Raw genomic sequence first — 14626 nt, 5'->3', positions numbered from 1 at the left:
TAGGTACACCAGTTTAATAACAGCTATGTCAAAACTACATACTATGTATGTACCTATGTATCCCATACTACACCAGCGTTTCTTTACCCTTTTAGTCTCATGACCCACAATAAAGGCATGAAATATGGTCTCAATAACGACACCCCTCTCTATCTATATTAAGTACAATAATATAATATAAGTCATATCGTCGGGAAAGCCAAATTTTGAATGAACAGGTTCATTTTGTTAATCGGTGTTTCATTAATTTTTACCTACGCGACCCCCAACCAAGACAATCGCAACCCTCCCCCCTCCCCGGTTTATAAACGTTGTCCTACCGCCACCTTCGTTAATTACGTCGAAAGTTCCATATCATCTATTTCCACATTTCATGTAATTATGCATAAATGCATAAATTTAAAATATAATAAATGCTATAATAGCAATGTATATATTTTGTATTGAGTATTATAATACTCTGTTTTGAGTGTAGTAATATTATTTGTGTAGCTATCTGTCACAAAAATGTTGTACACGAATGTGATTTATAAATACTCAATAAATCGAAAGCCCTATAGTTATCTGAGATGGTTAATTGAAAAATGTCTGACATTCATCTGATATATAAGTGCATTCTAGCCAATAATAGAAGAGCCTTCCAGTTATCTACGCAATCACAAACGTAGACATTTTATTAACAATAACTAATTTTTAGTATATATTTACCTAAATCATAATGTATAAATGTCTATATTTTTCGGAACATTCAAAACCAAATTTTTAAAGATTTAATCTTAATTGTTTGAAATTGATTAATTTATAATAATATTTAAATAAACATTTTTTCTTAAATTTATATGAAATAAATCCTTTTTTAAATAATTTTTTAAGTGCTTTTTTTCATTTTTAATGCATTTTTTAAATTGACCGGTTCATATATAAGTGCATAAGTCATTTTTTATTAAATAATATAACATAGACTTACCTACAACGGCATCAATAAGATTGTCGTTTGTGTTAGCTTAAAATAAATTAAAATACATTTTGAAAATTTTCATTTTGTATAGTAAAAACTAATATAGATATGAATAAAAAATGTTTAGATCCCAAATATAAACATTAGCAAGTAATAGTAAGAACATTGACAATTAGTTAGCCACAAAGTAACAAACAAGTGTAATTTATATAGATATCATATTAATTATTATTAAAATGGGCTGTAGATAAAGTATTTTTACTTTTTTATACGCCGGGGTGTTGTAGATAACTAAAGATTTTTAGGTTTCTTAACGTAATTATAAATTAAAAATTAATTCCTAGTAACGTTTTGATATTTTCACATGTTATTATATTTTAGTTGTAATATAACTCCTATGCCAACCCGATGGATGTATAATATATTTATATTGAAAGTACCCACAATATAGTTATACAAAATGTTATGCAAAATATTAAAAATTATATATAAATAATTTTAAATATTATTCTAAAATATAGCTAAAATGTCGAATAAAATCTGTAAAAGGAAAAAAGTACTATAAATATATACAATATAATTTTCAATTCTATAAAACTATATTTTTATATAGATTCGTTAATAGTATCTAATTTTAAAATTACCAATCGTTTTATAGATTTATTATTTTATTAAGTAAACCTACTAAAGTACGAATTGTTAACGCTTATACACATCATTATTATTACTTAAATTAAAAACATTATAATTTTTTGTAATTATATTGGTTTGAAATTGATACTTTATATTTTAGAAAATTCATAATATGCATATTAAACATAGATTTGAAATGTTTTTCTGTAGACTGTAAATATCTGCGCTCAATTATAATAAGATAATATTATAAATTTTACAGGTATAACTGTATTTTATATGACTATAAAATATACCACTATTGTAATTTTAAAAAGCATAGTAAATAAAAAATAAAAATGATTAATGTAGATTATGGATAAAAAAAATATATAAGTATAATGTATTATATTTTATAAATTAAATTTATAGTATCAAGAAGACTACAATATTTGTCTTCATCGCATATGGTACAATACATACATAATAATATATAAAAAAAGGTATATAAAAAAAAATCTTAAGACAAAATGTAATTACGGACCAATAGCAATAATAATATCCTTGTAGGTATATCATATGTTATATCATGAGAAATTATTATATTCGACTTACTAAAAATGTAATTATTACTATTATAATATGTCTAAAATTATAATATATTATCGATTGTTTGAGAATTACGAAACGACTAATTACAAGTACGTGTTGGCAAAAAGAGGCGCGAGGGCGCGTTGGTCGATTTGCGAAGCGCGTGCAAATTCTCGTTGCAATTGTGTCACTTGGGCAGTGAACTTTATTCTTATGCCCAGAGGATAACTGCTCAACAATGATTCACACTGGTCCGGCGTGATAGTTCAGTGTTGTCATCGGTCGTGCGCGGACATAGCTCCCGGAAGACTTATTATTTCGGCAGGCTATTCGTGTTAGTTTTTTGCGTACCATATACCAAAAGTTTCGTCTCGAAAAGACGCTTCTGCTGGTGTATCGCGCGCGAAAATAGGTTAGGGTAGAGTGGCGTGACGGCGATTTAAGCTTATCGTAAGCGTAAACACGTGTTTACGCCCGGTAGGCGGAAACGCTTTTCCGCGTATCTCCAGTCCTTGTAGGAATTTTGCGTCGGACTTTTCATCGTTGAATTAGTCTTTTAACGACGCATCTTTCCAAATCGGTCGCGAGTGCGTAGCGTTTTTCCTAGCGTTTTTGGCGTGACGCTCTTTGAAGGCCAACCGCGGCTCTTCTAGACGTCGTACCTTCGCGCGCTTTGTTGGATCGTTTAGTCCTTTTAAGGATAAATCGATCCACGTTTAGTTCGTTCAATTCCGAACAGAACTTAACGCGCAACCGAGCGGCAAAGTTTCGGTGTGTGAAAGGACGCCGTTCCGCGCGGGAAAAATTAGGGCGTGGCCCGTTGGCGGCGTTGGTGCGGCCGGTGCGGCTGGTGCGAACCGTTGCGTACCGTTCTTATCACTTGCGGTGGTCGCGTGGAGGTGGAGGTAAAAAAAGTGATAACTGGCGCTCGTCGCGTTAGTGGGCTCCGTTGAGCCAGGGAGAGTTGATTCGTCCCGATCGCGTAGGGGACAATTCGACAATTGTCCCACTTACAAGTGCGCGAACAGACCGGTGTCGTTTTTGAGTCGGTCTGTATAAAGCCCGTTAGGGCGCTGTATCCGGTTCAGTTCCAGAGGTGCAGTCGGCGCACAGGTAAGGTGTTAGGTTTTCATTACTGTGACTGGTGTTACTAGTACAAGTGAATCTTCACTTGGAAACTACACCAAAATCAGATATTAGGTTAAGGTTTTCAGCAGGGAAAAGCACCGCAAGGTATGAGCCTTCTGGACATGACCTTGACGGGTGCTGGGGGAGTGGAGGGGGTGTTGGTGCCGGGCAACCCAGAGGCGGCTGACGGCATCCAATTAAGACCGGGTATGGAGGAGGCTGGTATGGAGGTAGGCGGTTGTCGACCTGAGGCCAGGGCGTCCTCCTTCCCGGAAAAGGTGAGGCTCATAGGAAGAGATTTGGATAAGCTCCTTCTCGCCGAGAAGGAGAAGAAAAAGTTGTCGGCGGCCGCTCAGCGGTCAATCTTGGAGATTCGGGATAGGTACGAGGGGCTCTTGGACGAGGCTTGCCGGCAGAACACCGTTCTGCTGGGAAGGATCGAGGAGGCCTGGTCTGGGCATATGTGTAGGGCTGCGGAGAGGGTGACTGTTAAGGTCACCGAGAAGAAGGAGGTGCCACCTCCGAAGGTGGGGGCGAAAACTAAGCCCCCAAAGAAGAAGCAGGTGGAGGTACCCGTACCTCCACCCAAGAAGAAGGAAAAGGCCGAAGGGACATTCACCATGGTGGTGTCCAAGAAGAAGAGGAAGAAGAAGAAGAAGAAGGCCGTCAAGACTGCCGAAACTGTGGGGCCGACGGCTCCTGATAAGACTCGGCGAGCCATGGACAAGGTGAAGGCAAAGGCTCCGGCCCGAGCCTTCATCGTGTCGGTTGGCGAGACGGGCGCCGGGGAGGCCAAGAAGCAACTCTGGGCCGACCTGGTTAAGGGGGTTGGTGCCCCCAGGATCAGTATGGCGACAACGCTTCCGAGAGGCGACATTCTAGTGAAGCCGGCGGATGAGGGCACGTACAAGGCCCTCAAGGACATGGAGGTGGCAGGGAAGAAGGTGAGAGAGGAAGCAGCCAAGTGGCCGACGGTCCTCATCTACGATGTGGACAGGGATGTGGCGCGTGAGAGTCTGCCGGGGAGGATCGTAGATCAAAACCCGGAGTTAGGTTTGGACAAGGAGTCTGTTGTACCCCTCTTCATGAAGGGTAGCAAGACAGACGAGCAGGTCTGGTGGGTCTGTTCTGTCAGGCCTAGCAGTTATAGGCTAGTAGTAGGGAAGAGTCTATACATTGGCATGTCCAGGTGCAGGGTAAAGGAGTATGTTGACGTGGTCAGGTGCTTCAAGTGCCAGCACTTCGGGCATAAGGCCTCTAAGTGTCAGGCGAAGGTGGACACTTGTGGGCGCTGTGCAGTCCAGGGCCATAGGGCTAAGGACTGCCAGAGCGTGCCAGTCAAGTGCGCTAACTGCGGTCTGAGGTTCCAGTCGGGACACAAAGACTGCTCGGCTTTGGTGAAGGCGACCTTCATGGTCGCTCGTAGGACAGATTTCGGAAAGAAATGAACTCTTCGACCTACTGTGTGGTCCAGCTGAACATGAACGGGAACACTCTCGTGTCTGATCAGATACTGGACTATAGCAGGGCCAACGGGGTGGAGGTACTTCTGCTTCAAGAAGTTCCGACCTCGGGAGAAAGACTGGTAGGATTTAACTACGGCGCCGTGAAAACGGTTCTCAGCTGTAGGGATGGTAGTGCAGGGGCGGCCATAGTTGTCCTAAATCAGGACATCGAGGTGGTCGCCCTGCAGGGGCTCTGCGATAGGTACTGCGCCGTGGCCAGCCTTAGGAAGAAGTCTGGCCGGGCGGTCGTCTTCGTGTCAGCGTACTTCAAGTACAGCATCCCGACACGCATCTTTACGGATAGGTTAGGAGACATGCTGGATAGGATCAACCAAGACGTTTTGATAGGGGCCGACGTGAACGCGCATTCGCCGCAATGGTTCAGTCGGCCGGGGAACAACTCGGGCGCGGCCCGGGGGACCCATGTAGAGTCCCTCATAGCGGAGAAACACTTGACGGTGCACAACCAGCCCGGTCACCTCGACACGTACGAGAGACCGGGTATGGGGGCATCGAACATAGACGTGACTCTGACTAGAGGGGGCTCCCTGACGAACGCTGTGTCTGAGTGGGAAGTGGTGGATGTCACCGACAGTGACCACAGAACCATCAGATTCAAGATCCGCGTCGGATCAGGGTCAGAGGGACCCGCGGTAGGGAAAAGTCGTTTCAACACTAGGAAAGCTGATTGGGATAGGTTTAGGTGGGTTCTGGCCCAGAAGGTCCTCGGGGACCCGGAGACCATGGCGGGCGGTTGCGGACGTGTGGCGGAATCTCTGACGCTTGCCCTCGTACAGGCGATGGAGGCCTCCATGCCCCGTTCCCGTAAGTCCGGTAGGATAAAACCACCATGGTGGGACGCTGGGCTCGAAGAGTCCAAGAGGCGTCTAAATAACTTCCGGCGTACCAAGGACTATAAAGTCTCGGATAGGGAACAATTCAGGGTGCTCAGGAACGACCACCTGAAAAAGATTAGGAGGGCCAAGATGGAGTCTTGGAGGAAGTTCGCTACCTCCATAAACTCGGACATCTGGGGCCCGGTCTACCGCTGGGCTAGGAATGGTTCTTCGAAGAGTAGGGTTCCTAACGCTGTGCTCCGAGGTGACGGCACCTTCACGGTGACGGCCTTGGAGACGGCAGAGTGTTTGTTGGAGTGTCTTATTCCTAGGGATGAGACGGCTCCCGTCTTTGAAATGGAGCGTGAAGGTAGAGTGAGACCGGAGGTAACGGAGGCGGAGGTTAAGAGTGCTGTCTGGAGGATGGCACCTAACAAAGCTCCGGGACTGGACGGGATCACCGCTGGGGTACTCAGGAAGGCCTGGGGCGTTATAGGTACGCCACTAACCAGCGTCATGAGGGAGTGCCTCAGGAAGTCGGAGTTTCCGGACTGTTGGAAAACAGCTGAGGTCGTGGTCATCAAGAAGGGTGAGGACAGGGACCCGAGTCTTCCGAAGTCATATAGACCGGTCAGTCTGCTATCGGTACCGTCAAAAGTACTGGAGCGACTGGTGGTGGACAGGCTGGAGGAGGAAACGGGGGGCGCTCTTTCAGCAGAGCAACATGGATTTAGGGTCGGCAAGTCCACAATCAGTGCGATCAAATCGTGTCTGGATTGGGTGGACAACAGTGAGGGTATGGTGGTAGGAATCTTTCTGGATATCTCAGGTGCTTTCGACAACCTGAGATGGAGCATTCTGATTAGGGACATGATGGACTTGGGGGCATCCGATGCTACTAGGTCTATCATCCAGAGTTATTTGACGGGCAGAAGGGCGGTGCTCTCGGTGGAGGGAGCGTCGGCTTTCGCGGATCTCACCAGAGGCTGTCCTCAAGGCTCACAGTTAGGGCCAAGTCTTTGGAACTTGTCTATGGATAGGGCGTTGGTCACCAACAACGATGGTAGGGTAAAACTGGTCGCGTATGCGGATGACCTGGCGGTTCTTATCGCGGGCTCCGATCTTGTTGAGATCCAGCGGAAAGCCAGAGCAACGCTCAGCGCCTTGTGCGACTGGGCGACGCTGAGAGGACTAACTTTCTCGGCTAGTAAGTCTCAGGCGATCCCGCTGAAGGGAGGACTTCGTCCAGGGTTCACTGTTCCTTTTGGGGCGGAGGACATCGTGGCTGTTGGTTCAGTTATGTATCTGGGTGTCGAGCTGGACAGTAGGAGAAATTTCTGGGCGCACGTGAGCTGCGTGGCCGGAAAGTCCGATTCTCTATACAGTAGGCTTAGGGCAGCGTCGTCTGCGGACTGGGGCCTTCGGCAGTCCACCTCCGCCGTAATATATAGGGCAGTTTTTCTGCCTCGTATCACTTACGCCGCGGAGATCTGGTCTGCGGGGGTTCTCACGGCCAAAGCGATTAAACTCCTCGGCAGCAAGCAGAGGAGAGCCCTCCTCTCGCTCACAGGGGCATACAGAACGACCTCGACGGATGCGTTGCAGGTCGTTGCTGGGCAGATGCCTCTTGATCTGGAAATTCGATGGCATGTGGTTAGGACTAACAGAAAAGCTGGTCGCATCTCGGAGGAGGAGATGATGGATCAGTGGGATAGGCTTTTAGACGTCTGGCAGGATAGGTGGGATGTCAGTGAGAAGGGTCGGTGGACTCACTCAATGATACCCGAAATCAGGAGGAGACTGGAACTCCCTCTCGAGGTGGATCACTACGTGTGTCAGTTCCTCACGGGGCATGGGGACTTCAACGCCAAGTTGTCGTCCTTCGCCCTGCGGGGAACGGGCACGTGCAGATGTGAGACTGAAGACGAGACGGTGGACCATGTGCTCTACAGGTGTCCGGCTCTCTCTGCTGAGAGGAGTCGGATCATCAGGCTCATAGGCGAGGACGCGTGGCCGTGTCCGACCAAGGTGTTTCTGGACACAAGGTCGAACTACTGCGCTTTGCGTCGCTTTGCTAGGGAGGCCATCGAGGCCAAGAGGATATCGGATAGGTTAGGCTAATGGTTAGGTAGGACCGTCTTAGGCGACGGTAGGGTTGGCGGAGACCCTGGATTGGCTTTTACGCCGGTCCGAATCTCTGCTGCAAAGGCCCACCACTAGCCGGCTGGGGAGCTAGAATAGTGGTAGGGGCATCCGTCCCGAGTTGATCAACTGACATCAACTATAAAACTAGTCAGTGCCACGGGAGAGGGGAGCCCCACTGCGTGCCGATGCGGTCCTCCGCACTCGGATGCGGTGCCCCTCAAGGTTGAGGAGCCTACCTCGGCTGGAACGTGGTGGCTGTGGGACCAGCGCTAGATAGTAACCAAACCACCGCACCTGGTGGGAGGAATGGAACCCAGGCGGCACTTAACTGAGTTGTCCTGTTCCTCAAGACAGGTACGGGCCCCAGGGCCCGGTGCTGGTGTTCCTCAGAAGACCCTAGATGACCGCCAGCTCGCTGCCGGTTATCTAGCTCCACTTCCGCCCGTAAGTAGCGCCTAGCGCTAAGGCACGGACGGGAGGAGGTAGGCGAGAGCCAAAACCCGGAGACGCATGGTCCGGCGTGATGAACTGCAACGCATCGATATCGACCAGTGCTTCTACAAAAAAAAAAAAAACGTTCAAAATTTAAGTAATATTAATAATTTATTGTCGCCGCATATGAAAATAATATAAAACATAAGAGATTTCAAAATGTATACTTTAAGTATACACAACATATTTTACTGAAAAATGCGATTCTTACCGGCCAAAGTGTTGTATAAGAATTTCAAGTTCCATTTACTGAGTAATGACAGTAGCATATACTTATTCTTATGGGTCAATAGTGCACTATCCGGTACTTGTCTACTCGGATATTCATCCATTTGTTGAATAACTTCTGATGGTGGAGCATTGGGCAAAAATGGTGGGAGCTGGGTATAACGGTAAAGGTTACCATTTAATGTATGGGATTCATGTCCTGGATTGACTAGATTGGATGTACTGGGTGGATTATTCATTTCTAAAACGTATTTAATATTTTATACAATAATATAATAATATACAAATATAATAGGAAAATAATTCAAAGAATCTTATGTAAACTTAAAAATAAACCAATAGGATCCTTAAAACAAAAACCAGAAAAGGTAAAAATAAGAAGTGAACAAACTAGTAATATAGATCAGACCAATAAGTTGTATACAATTAAGGTGTCGAGTATACGTCGTTATTGAGTAAATTACTGTAGCGGAATAGATGAAAATGGAAAAATTTTTGAGCGAGTTCCTTATAATACTTGTGTAAGCGTAGTGCTCCCGTCCCTATTTTGTTATTATTTTTAAATTCAAATTACAATCAAAATACGTAGGTATCGTAAGTGGCACCGAAATAAAATTATTTTGTTTGTCGGCGGGGTGGGGAGGAGGCAAAAATTTATTTTTTGTATCCAGTGGCGGCTATCCTTGAGTAGTGATGGGCGGAGTGGGTTGTCTGTGTAATTTTTCTTATGCGAACATTGCGAATAATACAGAATAATACTTAAGACTATTAACGTTCGTGTAATGTGTACAATGTTTCGAACAGATTCGTATGTCATTCAACGACGTCACAGCCACCGAATAATCGGATCTGAATCGAATCGCACGCGTTGTCAGATCATTACAGCGGCACGCGAAACGGGCAGCTCAAACAAGAGCGATACAGCCGTAACGCGGAACTCTGACGAGTCACTGGAACTGTGCCATCTGCTCGCTAGAACCGACGTACGAGCGACTCGTCTGTCTGCGGAACATAACCCGCCGTAACTCTACGCATGTCGACAATGACGATGGCGCACAGGTAAACGGGTTTTTACGAATATACGTTCTGTTTGGGAAACACACTTGAACACTTACGAATAATGTATTCTTACGAGCCACTGTTTATCGCATAAATACGGGAACGAAAAAAATTATAAATATGCATTTTAACGCAAATATTTCATACGGATGTGACGAAAAACCGCAAACGCGACACGCCAACCACTAGCTGACGCACTGCCCGAACGGTGCCCGATTTATATAGGCCACGGAACAAGGAATAGATCGAATTTTGTTTGTGCACACCAGAGCTATACTAATTTTGAAGCATTAAGAGGCCGCTATACCCGTATTTGTTTTGTCTGTCTATCGACCATATATAATAAACAGGAACAAAGATACTCCTTATTTCAACGATTACGACTCTCTGGTTCAGTTTAGGGCAAAAGAACCTTTTGTAAATAATAAAAATCTATCCGGCCAATGTACAGGCGGCACTGTTCTTTAAAAAATATATAATAGGTGCTTTTCCGCTAAACTGAACCAGAGAGTCATAATCGTGGAAATACGGAGTATCTTATTTGTTTCTATATTCTGTGGGAGATAGACATTAAAAACAAAATACGCTGGTGTACCGGCCCCTTATAATAAACGGGAAACAAACTCGTTGTTCACATTGCATTTATCGTTATATATTGTCTTTTTTTTATATATATATATATATATATATATATATATATAAATAATTTTTGTTATACTAATTAATACGAAATCGTTAATTATTTATTCGTGTGAGGAGAGTTTATTTATTTTTATTTTTAGGAATGCGTTAACCTTGACAGATTTGGGAACCGCCACTACATAATATACCTTACCCTACACGCGTTTTAGAATTTATAATATACATAATTAATCTATAATTATTAAATAGAATCATATTTACTTGTATGAACCTTCGAAATGTTGAAAACTGCGACGACGACTGTTGACAACACGTGCAAACGGCGTAGCGAACACAACGGTGACCTCACTCTGTAGGCTGTATCTGAATGTACGTCGACGTTGAATCGCGTTCAAATCTCAAATGATTGTTGAAATCGGTTCGACTGGTTTACAAGACGGCGAAGAAAAACTCCGACGGTGGTCGATCGCAGAAACACAGTGTCGCCTGCGACAAAAAGATTCTATTATACTATATTATAGGCATATACCCGAATTCGAGAGAAGGGATCGTCGTGGCTCGGGTGCCGTGCTATTGTGTTATTGGCGTGAGTGTATATAGCGTGTAAGTATATAGGACAGTCCTAGGTAACTGAATATAAAATATTATTGTAACTTTAAAACTTAGAAGCGAGTGACAAAATAAAAGAAAAACCATCGTAGATCCTTTTGTCTTTCACAGCGAGTAACATAATGCATAAATTATGTATTTTTTGGCACACGTATAATATATTGCTTTATAAATTATTTTAACACACGAAGGAATATCACATTATAGCGGTGTATATTACACATCTCGAGTTTTGTCATAATAATGTTAGGTCAAAAATGGCGTACCTGTATAGGTATAGAAATGGTTATCAACCTTTGTATATCCCGATATTAATCATCTACAATTTTTTTTTTTTAAGAACTTGCACTATAGTACCATTCTAAAGAAAATCTTTATATTTATTAATACTTACTGTAAATTCCATCAAATATTATTATAAAAGTCACAATCCAAATTTCTTATTTACAATTATATGATATTTCAATATGCATAATGCATGAATAATTAACAATAAAAATAAATTTGTGATTAGATAATTGAGAAAACTTAGTTGTAAGGGTTTTACACTTTACCAGGACAAACTTATGTTTACAAATGTAATAATATAGTCTGTACAACGATAATAAAAAAAACCTGATATTTAACTGCCCAATAAAATTAATTATCTACATCACTGAATCCCTCGTGTAGTAACTAAATTTCGATTTAAATTGACAAGGAGATATATGACATTCTAATCAAATTAATTTTCATCTTAAAAAATTAAAAATTAAAATAACTCTAAATTGGTCAAAATATAATATGTACACATAGTGAGTTTACGTTTTTTTTAAAAAACGCCAAAAGTTATTACCAGTAAAAACCATGTTATTATAAGTAAAACAATCGTACCAGTGGAATTTACATACGCGAAATAGTTATAGTTATTATCGGTGGAATTTACAATCGCTCATTCCCATTGGTATAATGGTATACGATTATATTATACGAGCAATGTCTGTAGTTCCCCGCACCACCAGCCACCGTTGTGCAATTCCACGGGCTGTGCCATTCCCAAACGATTCCGGTTTTTTACAACACAAATTCCTTGCCACTACAATATTGACTTATTAGGACTGTCTCGAAAGAGGTGTGGTTAAAAATGTGTTGGTAAACACTAAGTAAATTATAAAAATTATATAAAAAATGCATATACTACCGTATTATTTTGAATTTTATTCAAAAGTAAAAAAAAACTATAAAAAATGTGAAACATTTATGAATATATAATGTATAATAATATTAAAAAAATAAAAAATTTAAATTATTGTAGGCACGATTTGTATATTCTAAATAGATAACAAAATTGATAATTATTGTTTTTTATATAAAAATTGTAAAATTCGTTTACTAATACTAGAGACTTAGAGGAGTTCAAATTTGTATAGCAGTATAATTATGTACCGTTAGCATTTATGGAATTAACAAATTAACCTGTTTGTACATTATTTTTTTTTGACGGGAGCCGTTTGGGATGCGCTGACGTTAAGGGGACTGCAGCACACGCATTTTTCATACGTTTTAGACCAATAAGCGGTAGTAAATTACACATACTTCGGAATGTCCAATTTAAATTTTTAATACATGTATGAACTCTTTGACAAAATATCTAGGCTTTTTAGGAAGTCAATTTTTGATTTTCAATTTTAAAAGCCCTTAAAATTAAGATATTTTTTTCAAAAATGTCATGAAATAATTGCATTATATTTGTATTTATTTTGAGCATATCTGATTTTAAATCAAAAAAGTAATTCCTAAAGAGCATAGTCTAGAAGATTATAAATTCAACCGTTTTTTTTAAATTTCAATCAAACTTCAGGAAGTATGTTTAATTTACTACCGCTTTTAGTAGTTTTTATAGTTATGCATACAAGAATATATTTCGTTTTTCGCTATGCATTGACATGTGCGTGCGCGTATGAGAGTTGCTTCCGGCGGCTCGGCGCGCGGCGGCGGTTGCTCGGTGCGGCGAGACATCGATTCTTGGAAACAATTAATGGATAAGGATTTTTGTATAGGTATAGCAAAATCAGCATAATCAAATATTTCTATAATTTAATAAAACCCAATACCCATATATTAGGAAATATAAAGTTGTACCGCCTAGCGCAGTGGCGCCTATATGAATCATTTGATTTCAACACTACACTCCGATCAGTAAGGTTGTCTGTAAAGTGTCCAGTGTTTTGTGTTTTTTTTCATTATTTTAAAAAATGGGTAAGGACTGGCGTTTTGGCCGAAAAACTAGGCGTAAGTTAAGTGCACCTAAATTAAAAAAACACAGATTGAACAATTTACAATCGATAAAAAAAAAAAGTGACAAAGATCATAGCTGCGGTGTTCAGGTAATTATATAAACACATATAGAATTTAGAACAATATAACTATTTTAAATATTGAAGAATATTCAGTATTATTTTATTTTAATTGTGACAGGGAAATACTCATTTATCAGTATCTGAAAATATTTCGACAGATAATAATACCATAGAACTTACTACTGTCACTAGGTAAGTAAATGCGTGATAAAACGTCACGTGCTAAAACTGTGAACGATATTTTATTTTGCACATTCACTGGAAATGCCGCCACTAGGTATGGAATTGCCAATGAAGTAATCGCTAAAGAACAGCTAGAAGACCTTCTAAAGACAAAAATACAATCTGCTGGTTTAGTTGTTGACAAAAATATACCATTTATAGCCGACTCCCCTGACGGAATACTAGACGATGAATCGCTAGTAGAAATTAAATGTCCAGCTAGTGCCAAAGAACTTGCACCAGAAGATGCTATACAAAGTAAAAAAATTAAATATTGCTCAATTAAGGACGGGACATTGTACTTAAAACGCAACGATAATTATTATTATCAAGTTCAGGGTCAACTGCACATCAGTCAAAAGACTTATTGCTATTTTTGTGTATGGACCCCAAAAGGTAAGCACAAATTATTAAAATTATATATTTATTTAAAATATATGTACTAAAATAAACTAATCATTACAGGTTTGATGTATGAAAAAATAAAACGAGACGATGATTTTTGGAAAAATAACATGGAGACCAAAATTAAAACGTTTTATTTAGAAAATCTCTTACCAGCCTTAATCAAAGAAAATTTAATGCAATAAATATTTTAATACTTTTTTTTTTAATCCTCAAAATAATTTTATATACATATACATTATTATATTATATAGTTTTTTTATTATTAATTAAACCCATATATGTATTAATTGTATCTGCAGTCATTACTTACTTCATATTTGTTTATTAATTGTATCTATCGTAATTCATTCTAGGCTGTCTACAGCATTTTTATTAATTTTACGAGTATTGTATTTTTTAAATTTTAACTAGGTAATAGCTATTATGATAATATCATAAAAACAGATGCCCGTATGAATGTGTAACATAAATATATAAACACATTATAACAATAATAATTGTTTCTTTTGATTATTATCGTAGTTCCAGAAATTCGTATTTTGGATAATGGGCGGGTGGCAGTATGATAAAAGCGATAACGGATTACACACACTAATGTTCATTTACTACTCACACATAGACAAAGCCAAAATGTTCATGTCATACAAATTGCCTAAATATTACTCCTTAAAACATCATACGCTGGAGCCCCCTTAACTAGTTTCATTTTTAGGGTTTGGGTAGTTAAACAATAAATGAGTTGGTATACCTACAATAAAATTGTGCCATGTGTTTTTCGGCAAACGGGTTTCAGCAAGATTTATAAAAATGTTTTCCAATCATTCGTTATATCTACACAATTGCGGCAACCAC

The sequence above is a fragment of the Rhopalosiphum maidis genome, chromosome 3 (genome assembly GCF_003676215.2).
Source record: "Rhopalosiphum maidis isolate BTI-1 chromosome 3, ASM367621v3, whole genome shotgun sequence".
NCBI lineage: Eukaryota > Metazoa > Arthropoda > Insecta > Hemiptera > Aphididae > Rhopalosiphum > Rhopalosiphum maidis.
Note: the sequence above shows the minus strand (reverse complement) of the source record.